The following is a 17,733-nucleotide window of genomic DNA, read 5'->3' as shown; positions in this document are numbered from 1 at the left end:
GAGGAATTTTGCATCGCTGTTAGAACGACCTCGATTTTGCCATGAAGTATTCTGTTGGAACACACTTAAAGGCTTAGAATGCCATCTGTGGGGCAGCGGTGTGCGGTGGGTGGGCGAGTGCCAGATATCCAGTCACATTTCATTTTGAAAAGAACTAAAACTTCAATAGACAAAGTTACAGATTCACATAGAAACTATGGTTTCATAACATCGTAAAAAAAAAATTAAAAAAATTGCAAACAGATTTTGCCTTTTCCTTCATTTTTTCCCCTCTCTCAATCAAAAGCAATGCAGATCAAAAGGGAGAGGGAAGGAAGGAAGGCAAAGAGACTGGGAAAAGATATAGATTAACAGAGACAAAGAAAATGGCATATTTATTTGGTGGAAGACAAGCGAAAAGCTTTTCTGCTGCGGACAAGGCCATTCACAGTCATGCATTGCCATCTCGGAAGCACGTTCTCGTGTCGCCTTGAGCACTCAGTGGAAGCCAAGCTGGAGAATACATTATGACTGATTTGGTTAATGTCACAAAAATACCTCCAAGGTATCAATGACAGATTTGCCCAGCACAAGCTTGGTTTTGCCCTGCAAAGGCAAAAAGCCATTTATTACATGCTCTTTGCCTCTGACTTACTGGCTTATATACCCTTGCCAAGCAGGATTAATTGTACAATGCATACTATTCATGAACATTAATATGTGGCCTATTATACACATGCTTTTCAAAAGTCAAGCATTGGGCAGTGCATAAGTGCTTGCTGGTTTGTTGTAAAAACAAAGTAAAGTTTTCTTTGGATGAACACCAAATGCCTTAAACCCATTAAGGATGTCGTAAAATCAAATGAAGCTTTGGAAAGGATGGGTCACATCACAGATAGGCCACCAACAGACCTATGTATCAACCCCTTAGTAGATAAGGCCTCCACAAGGCGATGCTGGAGCTTTTATTGCAGCTCGTTATCACGAGTCGGGGCCTTTAGCATACCATACCCATCCAAAGTTGCATTTTCTCCAGAATCGTGGCACAAAGCTATTAAAGATCCAGAAGACGACAAGTCTACCAATAAATAGAAGACTTGCTTCTAGGAATAGCTCATACCATGGTCCCCCACCACCTTCCTGGCAGTCGGAGCCTGCACTTAACTACAGCTATTTATTGTGTGGCTAGCAGGCTGAGGTTATGGCCTCGTGCCCATGTGCCAGCTCAGCTGTGTTTGCGGCCATCTTCACTGCGTGCTTTCCCTCACGGCAGGCGGCGGGTTAGTGGTGGGAGAGGCAAATAACGAGAGGAAGGAAATAGCAAGACGTTTGATCCTCCGGCTCGAATGGGCTCCTGATGGAGGTTCGAGCCATTAAAATTGTCTGCCTGATTGTGTTCAGGTCAATATTTTAAAAGGACAAAGTATGAAAACTCTCAATTTCCTTTCACCATAGGAACAGCTTCAATCTTGTCTGAATTTTATAGTACCTGTCCATTTGCATTTCATTGTCTTTCTTCTGCTTATTTACTTATTTATTTCCTTTTGCATAACCTGTCCATTTGTCTTGATCGATGCAGCAATGAGAAAAATAAATCATTACCCTCACCAGAGAAGAGGGTATTACATTCGGGGTCCGATTGTCTGTTTGTCTGTCCGTTCAGAATGTGCTAACGTATGCCACAAATGCCACCTAGTGGTAGCCAGTAGTACACGTTATCTTTTTGCAACCCATACCTCTATAAAGTGGGGAAATTAGAATGCGAGTCTATCTATAAAGTATGTACAGTACAATGAGAATGCGAGTCCATCTATAAAGTATGTACAGTACAATTACAAGCCTGATGTTGGCTTAACGGTTAGGGTGCTGGCTTGGGATCCTAAAATCCTGAGTTTGAATCCCAGTCGTCATTGAATTAATGCCAGAGGGTTTGACTAAGCCAGTCTTCATCCTTCAAAGGTCAGCAAATTGAGGACCAGCTCACTGGTAATTAGGGCACACGCTTCAGCGCCACGAGCATGCTTCCAGAGAAATGATACAAACCAGCAGCCATGGGCTGCATTCGAAACAAACAACAAGTACAATTAGAATGTGAGTCCGTCTATAAAAGTTGTACAGTAGGCCTACAATTAGAATGCGAGTTCATCTTTAAAATATGTACAGCACAATTAGAATGCGAGTCCATCTTTAAAGTATGTACAGTACAATTAGAATGCGAGTCAATCTATTAAATATGTACAGTACAATTAGAATGTGAGTTCATCTATAAAGTATGTACAGTACAATTAGAATGCGAGTTCATCTTTAAAATATGTACAGCACAATTAGAATGCGAGTCCATCTTTAAAGTATGTACAGTACAATTAGAATGCGAGTCAATCTATTAAATATGTACAGTACAATTAGAATGTGAGTTCATCTATAAAGTATGTACAGTACAATTAGAATGTGAGTTCATCTTTAAAATATGTACAGTACAATTAGAATGCGAGTCCATCTTTAAAATATGTACAGTACAATTAGAATGCGAGTCAATCTATAAAATAGGTACAGTACAATTAGAATCTGAGTATGTCTATAAAATATGTACAGTATAATTAGAATGCGAGTGTAACGTATTATTCTGACTTGTATTTGCATTGTTGTTGTGGTTTATCGGACGCGCTTATTCGTCAGACACGAGTGAATCATCACCGCGTCAATAAACGCGCTTTCCGCTTCCGGCACGATGGAGTCTGCTTGAGTTCGTTACATGGTGTCAGAAGTTCGTTGATATTCACGCCATAAGCCGCCATTCGTCTCCATAAATATGGCATCTCCGAACTTTGATCATCCCTCGATCGACTGGGAGAGTCTGGATCTCTACCAGGAGTTTTGCCGGTTCAGAAATCACGTCAGTTTTGTCTTGTCAGGGCCGCTCGCAGACATAACGAAGCCTCGTCAAGCAGGATGGCTCGGAACGTGGATCGGCGAACAAGGTCGTCAAATCTACCAAACTCTATCTTGGGAGGAAGGAGAGAAAGACAACCCGCAGGAAGTGCTGAATAAATTCCAGAACTATGTGCAGCCCAGAAAGAACAAAAGAGTTGCCAGACACCGACTGAAACAAAGGCGCCAGCGGAGTGGTGAGTCTTTTGATCATTTCATAAAAGATCTGAGGATAATTCTCATGGATTGCGATTACCAAGACCCAGACGACATAATCGTCGATTGCATCATTGATGGCAGCCATGATAAGAGGGTCCAAGAGAAATTACTCGATAGGGGTGAGGAGCTCTCACTAGCTAAAGCTATAGAAATTGGCCAACAGCTAGAGCTCTCGCAGAAACATATGAGAATAGTCCGAGATGAAGATGCTCTCATCTCAGCCCTCAGATCTGAAAACGAACGAACTCAGCACCAGACTCAACGTTGTAAGAGCAAGCCTGATAGGCATACACAAGCCACCGAGCTGTTCAAAGCTGAGAATCGGTTTCGGAATGACGGTCCCTGCAGCAAATGTGGCCAGTCAGTGCACAGGCAAGCCAAGTGTCCAGCAATTAATTCTAGCTGCTCCTACTGCAAGAAGCCTGGTCACTGGTTTGCGGCGTGTCGGAAGAGACTGCGCGACCTAAAGTCCCTTGATGAGGAGACCAGTCTAGATCATGTAGATCTTCCTCAAGAACTCGTCAAGGAATCTGAAATTTTAAGGATCTCCGCTCTACAACCAAGCATCAATACGGCTACTCATGACAAGTGGGCACAGACCGTCACGTTGCTGGGTCAGCCGACTCGGTTCCGGATTGACACAGGTGCAAGGTGCAACACACTAACACTCAACGACTACCAGTTAGTCCAGCACCTCGCAGGCGATCTACAATCGTCGCATAAAGTTCTTAAAACATACTCGAACCATACTATCCATCCTGTCGGTACCGTGACACTCCCTCTCTCTCACAAAAACAAGACCGTTAGAGCCAGTTTTGAGGTCATTGACCTCGATCAGGAGAATGTAATGTCAGGCGCTACCTCGGAAGCCCTAGGCCTCATTGTCAAGCTCGATAAGTTGTCTCTTGTTCAGCCTCTAGTCAATGTGTCTCAGGAAGCAGTAATCTCTGAGTTTCCAGAAGTTGCCAAGACAACTGGAACTCTTCCCGGGACTTATCGGATCAAGCTTGTAGAAGGGTCACAGGGAGTAGTTCACGCTCCTCGCAGACAGCCTGCAGCATTGAGAGAGCAAATAGTTGACAAGCTACAAGAGATGGTCACCGAAGGTCACATCGCGAAGGTAGAACGACCGACTGAGTGGGTGAGTTCCATGGTAGTAGCTCTTCGCAACGGCAAAGTCCGCATCTGTATAGACCCCAAAGACTTAAACAAGTGCACAAAACGTGAGCACTACCCAATGAGAACTGTTCAGGAAGTTTTAGCTCAAATCCCTGGAGCCAAAGTATTTTCTGTGCTTGACGCCCGCAGTGGGTTCATGCAAATTCGCCTTGACGAGCCTTCTTCATTCTTGACCACGTTCAATACACCTGTAGGGAGATACCGCTGGCTGCGTCTCCCTTATGGATTGAGGTGCTCGCCGGAGATATTCCAGCGAATCATGGACCAGATGCTAGAAGGGATAGAATGGGCAACAGCGGTAATGGATGACATTTTAGTTGCTGGTCGTGACATCACCCACCACGACTGTGTACTGAAGCGAGTTATGCAACGAGCTACAAGTTATAACCTGCAACTAAACTTCCGAAAATGCCTCATCCGGCAAACCTCAGTCCCTTATGTAGGCCACCTGCTTACTGCAGAAGGAGTGCTACCAGATCCATTCAAGACGAAGGCAGTTGAGAAAATGCCACGTCCAACAGACAAACAAGGCGTCAAGCGTTTCCTTGGATTCGTTCAGTATTTAGGGAAGTTTATTCCCAACCTAAGTGACACAAGCAAGCCTCTCCGTGATCTCTGCAAGGCGGACGTGGAGTTCTCCTGGCAGTCAGCTCAGGAGCTGTCCTTCAAGAAGCTGAAGCAAGCATGTATTTCGGCCCCGGTCCTTCAGTACTACGATGTAAGTCAGCCAGTTGAAATACAAGCCGATGCCAGCCAAAACGCTGTAGGAGCCTGTTTGCTCCAGAATGGCAACCCTATAGCGTTCACATCACGCAGTATGACCGATACTGAGTGTCGCTACGCTATGATTGAGAAGGAAATGCTCTCAATCGTCCATGCAACAGAAGCATTTCACTACTATATCTTTGGAAAATCAGTAGTGGTATATAATGACCATAAACCCCTTGAGGAAATCTTCAAGAAGCCTCTCCTATCTTCTCCCATGCGTTTACAGCGTATGTTGCTCAAGCTTCAACGGTATGACTTGGAGGTTAACTACTGCCGTGGTTCTGAGATGGTGCTCCCCGACACATTGTCCCGTGCACCTCTACCGGACACCGACTCAGAAGCTGGGAAAGACCTTGAGCCCGTGAACATGTTCCAGTTCCTTGCGATCACGAGTGGGAAATACCTCGAAATCCAGGAAGCTACTCTGAGTCAAATGAGCCTTCTCTGCGGTGTCATTGCAAGTGGATGGCCTGACTCCCGAAAGGAAGTCCCAGCACAGGTCCGTCCGTACTTTGACTCCAGAACGCAATTGGCAGTCTCAGACAGTGTTGTCTACAAAGGCATGCGCCTTGTCATCCCGCCAAGCCTCAGACCCAGAATGCTGAGCTTGATTCATGAATCGCACCTCGGAGTGAACAAGTGTAAGCAGCGTGCTCGTGAGGTCATGTATTGGCCCTCAATGAACTCTGACATCGAAGAAACTGTACGGAATTGTTGCAAGTGTGCAGAGTATCAAAGCGCTCAGCAACGGGAGCCTCTCTTGCCGACTTACACGCCTGATCTTCCATTCATCGAAGTTGGAAGCGACGTTTTTGACTTCGAATCAAAGCAGTATTTGCTCACGGTCGATTATTACTCCAAGTTTGTGGAGGTGGATTGCCTCAAGGACATTACAGCTCGCTCTGTAATCGAAGCTCTCAAGCAGCAGTTTTGTCGACATGGTATTCCAGAGAAGCTGCGAAGCGATTCCGGAAGTCAGTACACGTCAGAGGAATTTTCTCAGTTTTGCAAAGAATATGGCATAACTCACGACATTGTGTCCCCCAAGCACCAACGTGCCAATGGAGAGGCAGAAAGAGCGATCCAGACAGTGAAAAGGCTCTGGAAGAAGTCAGCAGATAAGTACTTAGCCCTGCTAGACTACCGCACCACTCCACTTGAAGGAATAAACTTGTCCCCGGCTCAGCTCCTAATGGGAAGACGCCCCAGAAACACACTGCCTTGCAACCGCACTCTTCTCATGCCTGCGCGGTATGACCATCACCTTGTGAGATCACGCCTTGACACACAGAAGGAGAAACAAAAATACTATCATGACAAGCCATCTATGTCAGATTTGCCACCGCTCCAGCCGGGCGACAGTGTTAGGATGTTGCCAAACCCGGAGGCCAGGCATTGGATTCCGGCTGTAGTTGAGGCGCGCCACAACAGCCCCCGGTCATATTTGCTGAGGACCCCAAACAATGTGTACCGGCGTAACAGGCTCCATCTCCGCAGAGTGCCTCATTCAGCCCATGTTGGCCCGGTGGGAAGTCAGCCACTCTCTCGCTTTTACTCTTCCCAGGACATGAGGGACTTCCCTGATCCCACCACTCAACAGGACACCCCAGTGGGGAACTGCTGCAAGTCCCCAAGTCCAAGTGAGCAAGCATCTGAATCCCAAAGTCTCCCAACAGTGTCATCGCCTCGAGCCACTGCATCTCCCAGAAATACCAAGTTCATCACAAGGAGCGGCAGAGCGGTTAACCCTCCCAGACGTCTGGATCTTTAAATTTAAATCAATTGATTCACGTGATCTGAATGTGATGCTGTTTGTTAATTAATTCATTGTAAGTTTTACTTTATAAGAGTTATTTGCTTTGCTGGTTTCCTTTAAAGTGGCTTCCTTGAAAGAAAGGAGGATGTAACGTATTATTCTGACTTGTATTTGCATTGTTGTTGTGGTTTATCGGACGCGCTTATTCGTCAGACACGAGTGAATCATCACCGCGTCAATAAACGCGCTTTCCGCTTCCGGCACGATGGAGTCTGCTTGAGTTCGTTACAGCGAGTTCATCTTTAAAGTATGTACAGTACAATTAGAATGCGAGTCAATCTTTAAAATATGTACAGTACAATTAGAATGCGAGTCCATCTTTAAAATATGTACAGTACAATTAGAATGCGAGTTCATCTTTAAAGTATGTACAGTACAATAAGAATGCAAGTCAATCTATAAAATATGTACAGTACAATTAGAATGTGAGTATGTCTATAAAATAATACTGTGCTACAAAACCACACAAACATGACACAAAAAGTCCTGGTGAGAGTCTGCAATCTTTGATTGCTCCATCTAGTTATTATAGTGGTGAGTTTACACATTCAAGCAATAGGTACCGTACCGTACTGCTCGCACCACTCTATACATTTACAATCTAGGCTATACATTAAAGTAGACCGAATCTCCATCTGCTTCCCTCTTTCTCCCCATTGGTTGGACAGCTGGCCTGACTCTACCCACAATTCTAACGTCACAATCACCATTATAGTCACTACGTATAGGCCTCAGGCTTTATTATTTAGGCTTCAGGCCTCTGATGCACATTTGAAAACTGGACAATGCATCTTCTATCATGAGTCCATCTATAAATGGACTCTATGTACATCTTTAAAGTCCGAAACAAAAATGGGACAGAGTTGGGACTCACATTCTAATTGTACCGTACATTCTATCATGAAATAAAGGCGCGTCCATTGGAAGTGATCGAGGCAGCAGTTCACTATACACTGCCCAAAGAAAACTTTCGTACAATCAAGAGTACCGGTACTGCTGAATGGGTTTTATCTTATTTATTTACTTTTATCAAATGTGGTAAAAATGCTATTTTGCAGATTGTCATTTACACAAAACACCGAGATAGCCGTTTATTGGTGAGTAATGAAAAGGAGGTTCCAAGTAAATCAACTTCAAACTCGGTGATTGAGGTGACTATATGTTAAATATGTAATAATTGATGTAAGAATGACCCTTTGCTTTTTGAGTCGGAGCAAGGGTGGTAGGAGGGGGACAGAGAGGAGGGATGAGAGAGAACAAAAATGGGACAGAATTGGGAGGGGGAGGTTGAGACTTTGGGGTGGGTGAGGGGTTGAGGACTTTCACTGGAGGGAGCTGGGGAGGTTGAGAAGTTGTGGAGGAATGGGGTGTAGAGGGGGAGTTGAAGGCTTCGACTAGGGAGGGGGGCGTTGATAACTTGGAGTTTGGGAGGTGGTGGGGTAATAACTTGGGGTTTGTGAGGAGAGAGGATGGACTTGAAGTCACATTTATACATTCCGCAGATGTACTGCAGATCCCTGCTCGTAGTGCGGTAAAGAAGAATACCACTCCTTTTTGCATCTCCAGATGTATAGGGCTGCCAAAGCAGTTTCCTCGTCTATTGGGCACAATCCTGGATGGATCGCTTCTCCGACACAGGATATGGCTCATTCTTTCTAGTAAGTTGGTACTCATTTTTCCAACCTCGTGAGGGTGACAGGATGAGTCAACCCACCTGGTGTTAATTCAACGGCTAACAGGGGCTTGAACTTAGAACCTTGAGATATCAAGCCTACCACCTTAAGCGTTCGGCCAACACCAGGCTTACTAGAGAAAAGGAATGAGAAAATGAATTAATTCCTCCAACTTCTATATGCACAACTATTATTAATGTTATGATCATTGTTTTATTTGGACACTGGGAGTGTTTGGAGATTATTTGCTTGCATTGTACCTGCTTCCTTCCGAATCAATACCTGGTTGGAATCAAATCCAAATAAGAGTGCAGTTTTAGTGCAGTGGCAATGGCTCCAGGTAATAGAGTATGACATCCTTTGGAGGGGAACATTAATGATGGCTGTTCTGTTGACAATGTGAAGACGAAGGATCGTGTGGAATAGTGCTGGAGATTACTCTGCCAAATTTAAAATTCCAGGCACATCGGTATCCACAATATCCGCCTTCACGAAACACATATAGGCCTTATTAGATTCCTTCTGAGTATATCATTGCCAAGGCGATTGTGTTATGCTTCTAGCCCCCATGAAAGACCAAATCATATAATAATAAGAAGAAGAAGAGGAAGAAGCAGAAAAAGAATAATAATAATAATGAAGTTATTATATCACTTCTGCAGTTGAAGGACCACTAAAAGAAATCATCAAATATTTGAGCATTTTAAAACGAAAATCATGTACAAGCTTATGACTATTTCTGGTAACTGCAAGATGGCTATGCTGGTAACTGTCTGCTGCTGACTTTGATTCCAAAAGAACAAAATTAAAGTACTATCAACAGCATTTCTAATATGTCATGATCAGAGGCATTACAGCACGTATTTGGAGGCGACATTAAGCCAGCCATCCTGCAGTTTGCTGATGTGTGTACCCATTCAAAGCCTTTTGGACTCTCAGAAGTAGTAGTACAGTTCTGCGGGACTCTCAGAAGGTAAAGGAGACAAAATCGGATTTGTTCTTTTGAAGAAACTGTATAAGATTAATATTGTTATGCTGGGGGGGGGGGGTGGGGGGGGGGGTAGAGGAATATCTATAGCCTGGTAGGTCTGAATAGGTAGGTACTCGACTGTCGTGATAAGGAATCTACCTGTAATAAGTTCTGTGTGTAGCCCGGATGTCGGTATAAGGTGTATCTGTGTCCCCACCACGAAGGGGCGGGGCATGCTAAATAGTACAGGGATTATGGGTAAAATTCCTTTGTTTGCCATCCCCTCTGTCGACAACCCAGTGTCCATTATGGCAACACACTCATATAGACACCTAGATAGGTCCCTTAGTGCACACATTAATTAAATCCCCTCGCTTACACAATGACTTTGGAAGAGAACAGGCAGGAAGCGAGATCGGGGCACCGCCGCATGGGGCTGCAGCCAGCCGCACCACCAGCTGGCCAAGCAACGAGCATCGTGGCAAGCAATAGCCACGCCCAAGGAACGGGTGATTGGTTGAGGCGGAAGGCGCTAAGATTCGGCCAATCAGGGCAGAAGGCGCCAAACGACCATTTAGAAACAGGTCGCTAGTTGGAGGAAGAGCGCTGGTGATGTCGGAAGGCGGGAAAGACCAGAAAGAAGGGCAGAACGGATTGGGAACGTGCCAGAACTGACGTCACAGGGCGAGTGACAAAACGTCTCGCTCGTGGGCTTTTTTGGTCTCTCTGCGCTGGACTCTTGGAGATCGCTCTTTGCTCTTGATTTGTGAGGCAGCTTTGAGTTTGAGGCTCTTCGTCCTGGGTTCGGTGCTTGTGCTTCGCGTGTTCGGTGATCGGCTTGGCTGGTTCTAATTCCATGCGTTCCTCCCTGGTGGTCGTCCCTGAATCTTCGTAGTGCTTTTGGTGCTTCTGAATCTCCATGGTGCTTTTGATGCTTTTGAATCTTCGTGGTGCTTTTGGTCCTTTGTGGTGCTTTTGGTGCTGGGAGCGAGGCTCGGTGCTGTGAGCGAATGGGACCTCATGTGCGACCGTCGAGGGGCGCATCGAGGCCTGCTTCCTGCCGACACCGGAGCCGCAGCGGGCTTGTGCGCTTGGAGCCGTCAATTCCTGTCGACGCTACACTGCCAGACAGATAAGCTCGCATTCACCAGTACATGATGAGTCATTTCTTTTATTCATTCTTCCTTTGTCTCGTATTTGAAGTCTGTGTGGGGACGTCCCAGTTTAGAATTAGGTTTAATCGTCACGTTTCTTTGTATCGGGTTCCGCAGAATAAACCTGTTATTTTTGTACATTTTACCCCGGATTCCGGGTTTGAGTTCATTTCCTCCAGGATCGGAGCTGCCGTCGGATCGCTACAGGTAAGCGCTTGCCGCTTCTTCCTCTTCCTTCCTCCCCCCGTGCTTTTATAGTCGAATCCATCATTGATCGTCGCCTCAAGTAAAGCCCGTTCCGTCATCCGCTGTCCTACGGTATTAACCGACGGTTTCGCGCGACAATATATTTGAGGCAAAATATAAAGTCAGGTTTGATTGCCATATCATTTGTTTATCCCTCTTATGTTGTTTTATCTGTTTAGGGAGAAGTTAATTCTTGCAGAAAGTTTTCTGTAAGGTTCACTTTGCTGCACTTGGATCGGTTTCATGGTTATGGAGTAGCGGCTGAATACCGAATCGTATCCAGGTTGCTCCTGATGCCTCCATCTTTGGTCTTTACTTATTAGGGATCCTTCTGATGATTCCATCTTTACTCTATACTTATTCGGGTTCCTTCTGATGACTCCATCCTTGCTCTTTACTTATCCGGCTTCCTTATGATGACTCCATCTTTGGTCTTTACTAATCTGGCTTCCTCCTGATGACTCCATCTTTGGTCTTTACTTATTAGGGCTCCTTCTGGTGACTCCATCTTTGCTCTTTACCTCTTAGGGTTTCTTCTGATGACTCCATTTTGCTCTTTACTTATTCGGGTTCCTTCTGATGACTCCATCTTTGGTCTTTACTTATTTGGGTTCCTTCTGATGACTCCATTTTGCTCTTTACTTATTCGGGTTCCTTCTGATGACTCCATCTTTGGTGTTTACTTAGTTGGGTTCCTTCTGATGACTCCATCTTTGGTTGTTACTTTTTTGGGTTCCTTCTGATGACTCCATCTTTGGTCTTTACTTATTTGGGTTCCTTCTGATGACTCCATCTTTGGTCTTTACTTATTTGGGTTCCTTCTGATGACTCCATTTTTGGTCTTTACTTATTTTGGTTCCTCCTGATGACTCCATCTTTGGTCCTTTCTTAGGTCTTTACTTATTTGGGTTCCTTCTGATGACTCCATTTTTGGTCTTTACTTATTTTGGTTCCTCCTGATGACTTCATCTTTGGTCCTTTCTTATGTGAGTTCCTTCTGATGACTCCATCTTTGGTCTTTACTTATTTGGGTTCCTCCCAATGACTCCATCTTTGCTCTTGACTTATTTGGGTTCTTTCTGATGTCTCCAATGCAGTATTTTGTCTTCCAATTGATTATGTTTGTACCATTTACTGATGCTGTGTGGACTCCTTCATTTCTCTTTTCAGCCTTTCACACTTCTGTCTACTTTTTCACTTTTTTTCCTTTTTTGTATACAAAGTCAAGGCTGGTGGATAACCTATAACACTGAATGGATAAGGACGTAACAGAACAAAGGGAACAGTAGAAAGAGGGGGCATACACCAACAGGGGGTTACAGGATAAAATGGAAGGAGACTTGAACAAATAATGGGTGTGGGAAGGAATGAAAGGTCGGGGAGGATGCATGGGGTGGACAAGATTTCTCTTTATCCATGTTAATTCTTACTTTTTATTTTTGTTCATTTTCCCCTCTATTATCTCTCTTACCCTTGATATCTCTCTTTCTTTATCTATCTCTCTACAGAGAAGTGAATTCCCACAATTTTTTTCTGTAAGGCTCACTTGGCTGCGCTTGGATCGGTGTAAGGGTACAAGAGCTGCAGCTGAAACCCGAATCTTATCCAAGTTCCTCCTGATGACTCCATCTTTGCTCTTTGCTTATTCAGGTTTTCTGATGAATCCAATACAGTATTTGGTCTTCAGTTGATTTGCTTTTCTGGTAATGCATGAATTTAAACTCACTCCTCCTTGATCCTTATGAGTTTCAAATGAGTTTTGGGGATTTTGTCGATTCAGCTGTGAAATCTATCTGTCTAGCAAATTCATATATGACTGGCGTTGGGCCTGCTGGTGACCTCACTAATGATGCAATGCTCCTGTAGATCGAGTCAGGAATTTAGGATTTGCGTAGGGTACAAGCACACAGCAGCCTAGTGTTTTCTAGATGTACTGAGGAGTATTTTCACATCTTCAAGCAAATGCTAACAGATGGGATACCCCTATTAAAATCCACACTGAATAATGGCGTACTCTTTGGTGCAACGCCCCCTGCCAGCTAAGCAGCAAGATGGCAGTTTATAGTGAGGTTTGAAGTCAAACCAGATGGCAAATGCTAAAGGTTTGTGGAAACACAAAGTTAAAGCAGAAAGAAAATGGCATTTCACATGCATGTGAAACGTGATTGTTAAGGCAGCGTCCATGAAGCCTCCACCCTTTACGACAGCCTGTATGCCAGCCTTTGTTGATATTCTGTTTACAGAGCAATTGCGTTCAGTAGTATCTCAGCATTTGTTCCCCTTAGCCAGCGGAGTGTTTGCGCAAGCTATCAAGCTTAGCTCCAGGCAAGCAAACACTCATTTCCCTCTACTTTTGAGACGAAATGCCTCAAATACTCCAACAGGCAGAAACTGTGCTGAAAATGCTCCAGAGCGTGCGTTCGTGTCATGAGAACATATCCACATGCCCCTGGCATCAGTCGAAATCAAAGCCTTGACAGAGCTTTGCTACACAGATGTCTTTCTGTATAGATCACTTGGCATAAAGCACTTTTGATCAACACGGCAGGAATCTGGGCTGTCCATAAACCAGAGTAATACACCCAAACACAAAATCTCTTTTTATAAAACTAAAATGATCATCTGTTGTATGACATGACACAAAAGACTTATATTGTTGTTGTCAACATCATGTCGTGCATTTTTAGCCATTTTCTCCAAAAAAAAAAAAGGGTGATGCCACCACTTAAAATTGCAGGAACTGCAATTGCAGGTAGACTGCAGGTAGACTACTTGGCCAGGCAGGAATAAACATCAATTTTGGAAAGGTTATGGAATGTACCAACCAGGTACATTTGTGGACAGAGAACAGAGTGTACAGAGGACAAAAATAAAGTGGAATTTCTAATAATTCTGGCGGCAACGATGAGGCCGAAAGAGAATAGCAATTTGGGCCACATGAGTTATTGGTCAACATAAGTTGCCTTGTTCCCTGGAGTATCAACCATCGGTCTTAGATTTTGCTAAATGTGTCATGGAGGCATTCTAGTTCGTAGGTCCAATGATACCAGACCGATGAAAACAGTGTACCATTGCCCAGTAGTAAAGGAATCTGGTCACACTGTCTCGAGTTTGAATTCTGATTCCAATCGCTATCTCTCATTAGTGTGAGTGCGTTTTTAAAAATTTCATTTGCGGAATGTGGTCTGTGCTGCCTTTGTTGAGGCAACGTTTTGGAGCTTATCCAAAGTTGCTCTAAAGTCGTTAACCGATCACCTTTGGAAACAGGGTAATCTACCTGCCCTACCGAATCCGAAGCATGGCAGGGAAGGTAGATTATCCAATTTGCGTAGGCCATTAGTGAGCCAAGCAGGGATGTCGTCTCTCGGATGGACGTTAAACTGGGCGTGCTGTCTGCCTGCATTAGTTGGTGTACGTTAAAGACCCCACGGTGTCCTTCAGGAAGGGCAGTTGAGCTAATGCCAGCACTCTGGCCAAATTCCAACTTCCTGCCCTAACTCCTGCTGGGAAGGCAATGGCAAACCACCCAGTACAACCCTTGCCAAGAATCTGCTTGGAGAGCACCGGTGCTCTGTAACAGAGTATGGTACATCAGATTCAGAATTAGTGAGCCATCTGGGTTTTATTGCCAATGCAATAAAGACCAATCAATTTTCCGGAGATAATATTTGCTTCCAAAAGCTTCCACTCAAAATCCTTAATAATGCTGCCTTCGGGTCTATTTGATTCTCCAATCCATTTTATAGGATCCTCATCTCATCTCGCCAGGACATCATCATCGGGTGAATGTTTGTGAAATTATTGACCTGTCTTATATTATAGCTAATTCATGGCGTGAAGCACACGGAAGCTACTGAATTGCAACTAGGCCATAAGAATGGACTTTTAGACAAAAGATGCCTCCACTGTAGCAGGACAGCTGCATTTGTCCATGACAGCCCAGGCAATGCCCTCACCGAGAATGTTTTACCATCGAGCTGCTTTATTACAGCTGTTCTATCCAAGTCTGTTGTCCATTCTCAGCACGTCTATTTCAGCAGCACAGCCCCCAGCAAGTGATGCAACCAGCAGTCATGTGCCGCATGCTCAATTGCATCTCCTGTTGTAATCCAGCTTTGGATGGACGTGCAGTTCCACGATGTGATCAAAGTAGAACCTTCCATTGATTTTGCTTGATAAGTGTAAAAATTTCTCGAAGGACTCCATGGCGTGAACGTTCGATTTATGTGCACCATGTTTGGATCAAAGTGTGCTAATTTGTGCAAGAATTTGTCCGGCACAAGTATACCTCGTACGTCGACAAAGGCCAAGGGATTAAGACATTGACTTGGTGAACAATGGTGCGTTTCCTCGTGCAATTGGTTGCGTGACGGGGTGCTTTTCTTGATAAAGAAGACACTGTGTGTTCACAATGTCACAAGGCACGGATCACGGCATTGGGTACTTGATGTGAGATCTCTGCACGAGTTGGGTGTGGAAGTAACAAAGGTATCTTCCTATGGGATACCCCAACCACATGTATATACGCAGTTTACCCCCCATCACCCCCCTTCCCATGCTTCCTCCCCCCAAGCCCTCTCCCTCCCACAGATCTCCCGATGTCCCTGCTCCCCCATCTTGTGTCCCGCTCCCTTTATCATATGTTTTATGTGTCAGTCTGTCTTTTTGTGATCAATGTTAGCTCTTACACGAGCCTCGATCTTGTATACAAAAAAAAAGAAACTGGATGTCCATAGCTCTAAGATTCAGACAAGACGGTTTTTGAGTGCAGATGGTAGATGGAGAAAGAGACAATTGATTTAATTTAGAGGGAATTTTAAGAACAAAGATTTTAGAAGAAATACATTTCGGTAAAAAAATAAAACTCGGATATTTTGTGCTTCATAGGCTGGGTGTTGCATCAAGGAGTATTCCGTCCTTCGGGTGGATGTTAAATTCGGCATTTGTTACCGTTAAAGTCCTCTTGTGTCTTTCCACGAAGGGTAGGCGAGTTATCTCTGGCACTCTGGCCATACATTCCAAATACCCGCCATATAAGCAGCTCAGTCAAACATCTAGGTTTGAGAATGGCTTGGAGCAACGTCACGTACTCTCCAAAAGGTACCGACCTCATTCTCTAGGCCGTGACATTAGATAGCGCAATAACAAAAAACAAAAATAGGAAAATCAAACGAACAATAATCACTGGTACCCTATGGAGATAACTGCCTAGTTATCTCACTCAATAGGGTATCATTGAAGCGGATTAAAGTAAATTACAGTTGGAACAGCTGTGTCCAAATAGAGAAGATGTGGAAGGAGAAACAGAACGAACGTGGGTGATTTTAAATGTCGAGCGATCCGGTGCAAATGGAAGGTTTGGTGAACATGTGCTGAAGGAGAGATTCGCTCGTCCAGGGGGGCGACGGTGCTTGCTGCACGGCAGGTGCTCGGTCCATCGAGTGAGCCCTCCGTATCCGGTGCTCCTCTGGTGGGAATGCGCAATTCCGCGCGGGAAGCGACGTATGCACATTTCAGCTAAAAAAGAGGGAAGCAGAGGAAAATGCTCCGGGACAACCGCGGTGAGCTCAGGACTCGCAAATGGAAACGAGGTCGTTAACTCGAGCTTTACGCATTCGGCTGTCTTTTCCCTGCAGGACGCTGCGCTCCGCGTACGCATTTCCAGATAGAACATCGGGAAGCTCTTAACGCTTTTAGGTTCGAAAACACGCACCTGACGCACGAATTGCGCAACCAGGTGATATCGCTCGAGGACGGGGCACGAAATATTCTTACTCCACGGATCTCATATTCTCGGGTAATGCGCAAAAAGAGACTTTTGAATGTGAATTCGCCGGAAAACACTCGCGGGGTTGATAAAACCGGGATACCGTGGTGTTTACCTTGGGAGTGCTGCACCGGCTCCTGGTGGAACCCGTGCGCTCACTCGGGTCGTCGCCCGAAGGGTCGCACGCTCGAGCACATCCTCCAGGCGGGCATCTTCAAGGTCAGCTCGGATGGGCTCACTTCGTCTACCGTCGCCGGCTTAGACCGAGGTTACCGCACGATCCCTAGTACGAGCTGGGTTCGACCTTTAAACGGAGACCGCGAGTATGGAGACAAGGGGGAGAGATCCTGCCTGCATCGCTGAACGTCATGTGACGTCGGTATGCACAGGAGGGCTGCGGGTCACGCAACCCTCCCTTTTCCTGCTCTCATCTCTGGCTCCACCCCACCATCTCCCTCCTCTTCCCTTCTCCACCCCCTCCAAACTCCAACACCCTCGAAGGGCCTCGCCAGCTGAGGGCAGCTGTCTGAAGCTGAAATAAATGTTAACCCTCGCTCATGCTAACCACGCTCCTCGAGGTTACCTATCACCGCACCTTCACTTGCCAGTTACCAATATGAATCCCAGCTGTCCCCTCCAGCCCGTGCTCATATCCCCCTGTTCTCCCTTCCCCTCTGCCAACAGTCATGCTTGAACAATGCAATCATTTCTTTTTTTTCTGCCTCTTATTTCATTTCGCAAGACGATTCCAATGTCTCCGCATCACGGACGTGATTGATTGTAAAAATATATGCTTCTTGCCATATCACCTCCAAAGGTTGTACCCAATACGTGCATTAAATGCGTAAAAAGTATTCCCATACACGTGGGAAAAACAATCCAGCAAGGTGCTATGTTTAATATTTCATGCATTCCAACATGGAGAAATTGCTAAATTTGACATAAAACAAGATATCGCAAGATATGCTTGATGACGTCATATAGGATGTAAGAAAACATGTAGGGCTTTGACCTGAGTTGGAAATGTAACGTCT

General features: G+C 45.1%; 1 protein-coding gene across 2 annotated transcripts in view; it reads right to left on the bottom strand.

Moving 5' to 3' along the window:
• Positions 1–17,122, bottom strand: part of LOC137425118 (prickle-like protein 2) — a 32,222-nt gene extending 15,100 nt beyond the window's left edge. Inside the window, exon 1 of one of the 2 annotated variants that reach the window (XM_068113218.2) lies at positions 16,815–17,122. The gene's annotated coding sequence lies outside the window, so the exon portion shown is untranslated. The remainder of the gene's footprint in view (positions 1–16,814) is intronic. The other variant, XM_068113219.2, reaches the window with a different exon arrangement.
• Between the last annotated feature and the right edge of the window lie 611 nt (positions 17,123–17,733).

Source organism: Myxine glutinosa, chromosome 4 (assembly GCF_964187855.1).
Source record: "Myxine glutinosa chromosome 4, kmMyxGlut1.1, whole genome shotgun sequence".
Lineage (NCBI taxonomy): Eukaryota > Metazoa > Chordata > Myxini > Myxiniformes > Myxinidae > Myxine > Myxine glutinosa.
The sequence above is the reverse complement of the archived record's forward strand: the minus strand, read 5'-3'. Positions and strand labels throughout refer to the sequence as shown.